We start from the raw sequence: 6938 nt of genomic DNA on the forward strand, positions 1-6938 counted from the left end.
CAGTTTCCGATTATATGGGATAAATTGTAGCTAACCTACAACAATGCAAAGTAATTCTTATCTAGAGATCTGTAAATGCTGTCCTATATGGTAGATTTGGCAGAGATTCAACTGACTTCCCTAACCCCTTCAGAAAAACAAGTTTTTCTTTCATTCACAAATTCATTCCAACATCTTTTTCTCCATATAAGTATGTGCTTTTTTGACTTCTTTGAATTAGTTATAACATCTGTCTAGTTGCGTTATCCATTGTGCTAAATAAAATCTTTTTTTTTTTTTTTTTTGGGTACCAAATTTCTTTATTTGAAGGAACGGTACAAAGAACTTAAGTGGGTGTTTTGGTACAACTTATAGAAAAGGTAAAGGAACCCCCAATATGCATGCACTGCCTTGGTGACCAGGGAAGTCACCCCGTGGCTATGGGGAAATTAGCCTAAGGCTTAGCTTTCATTATCACTGTCTCCCAGGGTGTGCTTGTCAAAGAGATATTCTGCCAAGCCAGACTGGGGTGCTCCCATCTTGCGCAAGTTGGTCACGTGGTCACCCAATTCTTTGATGGATTTCACCTGCTCATTCAGATAATGTGTCTCAATGAAGTCACACAAATGGGGGTCATTTTTGTCAGTGGCCAGTTTGTGCAGTTCCAGTAATGACTGATTCACATTTTTTTCCAAATGTAATGCACACTCCATCGCATTCAGCCCGCTCTCCCAGTCATCATGGTCTGGTTTCTTGATATCCTGAAGGAAGATGCGGCCACCTCGTTGGTTCTGCAGTTTCATCAGTTTCTCGGCATGTTCCCTCTCCTCATGAGATTGGTGAAGAAAGTACTTGGCAAAGTTCTTCAAGGCCACATCATCGCGGTCAAAGTAGTAAGACATGGACAGGTAAACATAGGAGGCGTAGAGCTCCAGGTTGATCTGGCGGTTGATGGCGGCCTCTGAATCCTGGCGGTAGTTCTGGCGCACCTGCGAAGGTGATGCGGTCGTCATGGCGGCTGCTAAGGAGAGGCGGCGGCGGCGGTGGCTGCCCGGCGCTGGAGAGGCGGCGGGGGCCTTGAGGCGGTCCGAGGACGCGGTGTGGAGGTGCCGGAGGGCTGGCTGTGGGCGGCCGGCCGGGGTGGGGGACGAGCGCCAGGTTCCGTCCAAGCACTGTTGAAGCAGGAAACTGCTGCGACTCTGGGCGAAGAACGTCTCAATAAAATCTTTAATGTGTTTATTTTCCTAACTGTGTGAGGGTAACAATTTTATCCTTATTATTTCAAAAATTATCTTTTGACAGTTTTGGAAGTCTTCCACCAAGATACCCAATGGGTTCATATAAGAGAGCCAGGCAAATTTCCTCACCAGAGAGGTGCATCTTATGGACAGTTTAAGCCCAGGCATGTATTTTCTTGGTTCCCAAAAGTAAAGTGCTGACTCTGTTTTTCTAACTTCAATTTTGTTTCTCTATTAATTTTGTGCTTTGCTTTTGGTTTGTTTTGAGCAGATAAGTTATTTCCCATTGCTGGCAACAACGATTGAGAATTTGGTTTTGTGGTCTGACCATTTGCAGATCTCTGTAAGTGGGTTAATGGTTCATAGAGATCTAGTCTTTGTTGGGTGATAGCAGAGAACCTGATTTGTTAGTCTTTTTGCTTCTTTGTCTATTTTAAGATCCAGTTAATTAAGAATTTTACGTCCACAGAGAAGAACAACTCTGACATCTGACTGAGGGAATTTTTATATTTCTGCTTTTGCTCTTGACTCTTGGCTGAAATGGTAGAATTGAAGCTGTAAGTTCTCTCTGTGTGTCTGTGTGTTTATATGTGTTTGTAATTTAGAAAGATCTTCTTTGTGTGAGTGTGTAATGTGTGAGTGTGTAACAGCCAGGCTCCTCTTCTACGGAACTGTTAGAATGAAAACTAACAAACAAAAAGAAATAGCTTCAACATCAACAGAAAGGATGTCCACCCAGAGACCCCATCCAAAATCGCCAACTTCAAAGCTCAAAGGTAGATAAATCCCTGAACATGGGAAGAAACCACCATAAAAAAGATGAAATCACCAAAGACCAGAAATCCTCTCCTCCTCCAAGGGATCACAACTCATCACCAGCAAGGAAACAAAACAGGATGGAGAATGAGTTTGACAAATTGACAGAAGCAGGCTTCAGGGCTTGAGTTCAGATCTGGACCAAGCAGACCTAATAGACATCTACAGAACTCTCAACCCCAAATTCACAGAATTTACATTCTTCTCAGCAACGCATTGCACGTACTCTAAAACTCACCACATAATTGGAAGTAAATCACTCCTGAGCACATGCAAAAGAACAGAAATCATAACAACCAGGCTCTCAGACGACAGTGCAATCAAATTAGGACTCAGGATTAAGAAACTCACTGAAAACCACATAACTACATGGAGACTGAACAACCTGCTCCTGAATGACTACTGGATAAATAATGAAATGAAGGCAGAAATAAAGATGTTCTTTGAAACCAATGAGAACAAAGACACAATGTACCAGAATCTCTGGGACATATTTAAAGCAGTGTCTAGGGGGAAACTGATAGCACTAAATGCCCACATGAGAAGCAAGGCAAGATCTAAAATTGACACCCTACTGTCAATATTAAAAGATCTAGAGGAGCAAGATCAAGCAAATTCAAAAGCTAGCAGAAGACAAGAAATAACTAAGATCAGAGCAGAACTGAAGGAGATAGACACACAAAAAACCCTTCAAAAAAATCAATAAATCCAGGAGCTGTTTTTTTGAAAAGATCAACAAAATAGATAGACTGCTAGCCAGACTAATAAAAAAGAAAAGAGAAAATAATCGAATAGATGCAATGAACAATAAAGGGGAGATCATCACCGATTCCTCAGAATTACAAACTACAGTCCGAGATTACTACAAACAACTCTACGCACATAAACCAGTAAATCTAGAAGAAATGGATAAACTCCTGGATACCTACACCTTCCCAAGACTAAACCAGGAAGAAGTTGAATCCTTGAATAGACCAATAACAAGGGCTGAAGTTGAGGCAGCAATTAATAGCCTACCAACCAAAAAAAGTCCAGGTCCGGATGGATTCACAACCAAATTCTACCAGATGTACAAAGAGGAGCTGGTGCCATTCCTTCTGAAACTATTCCAAACAATACAAAAAGAGGGAATCCTCTCTAACTCATTTTATGAGACGAACATCATCCTGATACCAAAACCTGGCAGAGACACAACTAAAAAAGAAAACTTCAGGCCAATATCCATGATGAACATCAATGCAAAAATCTTCAATAAAATACTGGCAAACCGAATCCAACAGCACATCAAAAAGCTTATCCACCACGACCAAGTAGGCTTCATCCCAGGGATGCAAGACTTGTTCAACATATGCAAATCCATAAACGTAATTCACCACATAAACAGAACCAAAGACAAAAACCACATGATCATCTCCATAGATGCAGAGAAGGCCTTTGACAAAATTTAACAGCCCTTTATGCTAAAAGCTGTCAATAAACTAGGTATTGATGGACCATATCTCAAAATAATAAAAGCTATTGACGACAAATCCACAGCCAATATCACACTGAATGGGCAAAAGCTGGAAGCATTCCCTTTGAAAACTGGCACTAGACAAGGTTGCCCTCTCTCACCATTCCTATTCAACATAGTATTGGAAGTTCTAGCCAGAGCAATCAGGCAAGAAAAAGAAATAAATGGTATTCAATTAGGAAAAGAGGAAGTCAAATTGTCTCTATTTGCAGATGACATGAGTGTATATTTAGAAGATCCCATTGTCTCAGCCCAAAATCTCCTTAAGCTGAAAAGCAACTTCAGCAGTCTCAGGATACAAAATCAATGTGCAGAAATCACAAGCATTCCTATACACCAATAACAGACTAACAGCCAAATCATGAGCGAACTCCCGTTCACAATTGCTACAAAGAGAATAAAATACCTAGGAATACAACTAACAAAGTACATGAAGAACCTATTCAAGAACTACAAACCAGTGCTCAAGGACATAAGAGAGGACACAAACAGATGGAAAAACATTCCATGCTCATGGGTAGGAAGAATCAATATTGTGAAAATGGCCATACTGCCCAAAGTAATTTATAGATTCAATGCTATCCCCACCAAGCTACCATTGGCCTTCTTCACAGAACTGGAAAAAACCACCTTAAACTTTATATGGAACCAAAAATAGTCCACATAGCCAAGACAATCTTAAGCAAAAAGAACAAAGCTGGAGGCATCGTACTACTGGGCTTCGAACTATACTACAAGGCTACAGTAATCAAAACAGCATGATACTGGTACCAAAACAGAGATATAGACCAGTGGAACAGAACAGAGACCTTGGAAGTAATGCCACACAGCTACAACCATCTGATCTTTGACAATCCTGACAAAAACAAGCAATGGGGAAAGGATTCCCTGTTTAATAAATGGTGTTGGGAAAACTGGCTAGCCATGTGCAGAAAGCTGAAACTGGACCCCTTCCTTACACCTTATACAAAAATTAACTCCAGATGGATTAAAGATTTAAACATAAGAACTAACACCATAAAAACCCTAGAAGAAAATCTAGGCAATACCATTCAGTACATAAGCATAGGCAAGGACTTCATGACTAAAACACAAAAAGCAATGGCAACCAAAGCCAAAATAGACAAATGGAATCTAATTAAACTTAAGAGCTTCTGCACAGCCAAAGAAACTATCAATAGAATGAACTGGCAACCAACAGAATGGGAAAAAATTTTTGCAAGCTACCCATCTGACAAAGGGCTAATATTCAGAATCTACAAAGAACTAAAGCAGATTTACAAGAAAAAAACAACCCCATCCAAAAGTGGGTGAAGGATGTGAACAGACACTTTTCAAAAGAAGACATTTATGCAGCCAAGCATATGAAAAAAATGCTCATCATCACTGGTCATTAGAGAAATGCAAATCAAAACTACATTGAGATACCATCTCATGCCAGTTAGAATGGCGATCATTAAAAAATCTGGAGACAACAGATGCTGGAGAGGATGTGGAGAAATAGGAATCCTTTTACACTGTTGGTGGGAGTGTAAACTAGTTCAACCATTGTGGAAGACGGTGTGAGGATTCCTCAAGGACCTAGAAATAGAAATACCATTTGACCCAGCAACCCCATTACTGGGTATATACCCAAAGGATTATAAATCGTTCTATTGTAAAGACACATGCACAGGTATGTTCATTGTTGCTCTGTTTATGATAGCAAAGACCTGGAACCAACCCTAATGCCCATCAATCATAGACTGGATAAAGAAAATGTGGCACATACACACCATGGAATACTATGCAGCCATAAAAAAAGGATGAGTTTGTGTCCTTTGTAGGGACATGAATGAATCTGGAAACCAACATTCTCAGCAAACTGACACAAGAACAGAAAACCAAACACCACATATTCTCACTCATAGGTGGGTGTTAAACAATGAGAACACATGGACACAGGGAGGGGAACATCACATACTGGGGTCTGTTGGGGGTGGGGGGCTAGGGGAGGGATAGGAAGGGGTGGGGAGGTTGGGGAGCGATAACATTGGAAGAAATGCCTGATGTAAATGATGGGGGAATGAAGGCATTAAGCCACCATGGCATGTGTGTACCTAGGCAAGAATCCTGCAAGATCTGCACATGTACCCCAGAACTTAAAGTATAAAAAAAAAATCCGATTTCTGAATTTGAGTAAATATTTGGTAAATACAGGTAGTTTACTGCTTTTGGTTTAATAAAAACAGCTGCATATTCTTTGATTTGTCAGTGTTAAGTATAATGTAAACATACACTTTATTCTACTTAGGTATATTCTTCCCTATTTACAGAGATTTACTGACCAAATAAGCTAGGATTACCCCCAGTTAATGTTTAAAGTGATGAAAAATGCAAATTTGTGTTTAACCAAATTGAACCCATTATTCTGACAAATTTTAATCCAACAGTAATTATGCTTTGGAATATGTCCACTTGAAAATCATGTCCAAGGTTTTTAGGATACTCAAAACATGGATTGATATTAAATTGACTTAAGTAATGGATATTCATTAGATACCTGCATAATTTCTAAGTAAGCTAGAATACTAAAACACTGATTAGTAAGCATAATTTTATGTTTATATGCTTTTAGTTTTTATTTTTATATGCTATGATGAGGCTTTATCTTTGGATCTGTGAATGAATGTGTTCATTTTTGCCATATTAAGAGTTTGTGTAAGGAATGGCTGTATAAAGTTGTGTTACGTATATTCATGAGTTCTGTAAGTCTAATGTAAGTCTAATACGCTAGTGTGTGACAGACAGTTCTTAATTTTCCACTTCCTTGGTTTTCTCTGTGAAACAGAAATTACTTGGTTAATAGTTATAATGAGTATCAGTGGTTGAGGCTATACTTAGGAGTAATAGTTTCAGAGAAATACTTTTGTACAGGCTTGTATTTTTCAAGGAAAAGAGTAGTTTTGTCTTAAAAGCAGCAATTTTCGAGGCCGGGCGCGGTGGCTCAAGCCTGTAATCCCGAAACCGTGGGAGGCCGAGGCGGGTGGATCACGAGGTCAAGAGATCGAGACCATCCTGGTCAACATGGTGAAACCCCGTCTCTACTAAAAATACAAAAAATTAGCTGGGCATGGTGGCGCGTGCCTGTAATCCCAGCAACTCAGGAGGCTGGGGCAGGAGAATTGCCTGAACCCGGGAGGCGGAGGTTGCGGTGAGCCGAGACCGCCCCATTGCACTCCAGCCTGGGTAACAAGAGCGAAACTCCGTCCCCCGCCCCTCCAAAAAAAGCAGCAATTCTCCAGAGATTTGTTATTGTTGCTTTTGTTTTGTTTTGTTTCCAATTCTTTTTACACTTTTCAAATTTATTGAGGATCCCAAAGAGGTTGTATGCTGTTGTTTTCCTGAGTCAT

The 6938-nt window shown here is 40.1% G+C and overlaps 1 long non-coding RNA gene and 1 pseudogene across 2 annotated transcripts; both read right to left on the reverse strand.

Annotated features, from left to right (window-relative positions):
- Positions 1-266: 266 nt before the first annotated feature.
- Positions 267-1190, reverse strand: LOC116536747 (annotated as a pseudogene). Its single transcript, XR_004262778.1, has one exon. The product of XR_004262778.1 is annotated as a ferritin heavy chain pseudogene (transcript).
- Positions 267-4717, reverse strand: LOC116536748. The gene is made up of 3 exons (XR_004262779.1): positions 4707-4717; positions 3088-3093; positions 267-433 (listed from the first exon to the last, which is right to left on the reverse strand). It is a non-coding gene; the product is annotated as an uncharacterized LOC116536748 (long non-coding RNA).
- Between the last annotated feature and the right edge of the window lie 2221 nt (positions 4718-6938).

Source organism: Sapajus apella, unplaced genomic scaffold (assembly GCF_009761245.1).
Source record: "Sapajus apella isolate SASKATOON/1434 unplaced genomic scaffold, GSC_monkey_1.0 scaffold103, whole genome shotgun sequence".
In the NCBI taxonomy this organism is placed as follows: domain Eukaryota; kingdom Metazoa; phylum Chordata; class Mammalia; order Primates; family Cebidae; genus Sapajus; species Sapajus apella.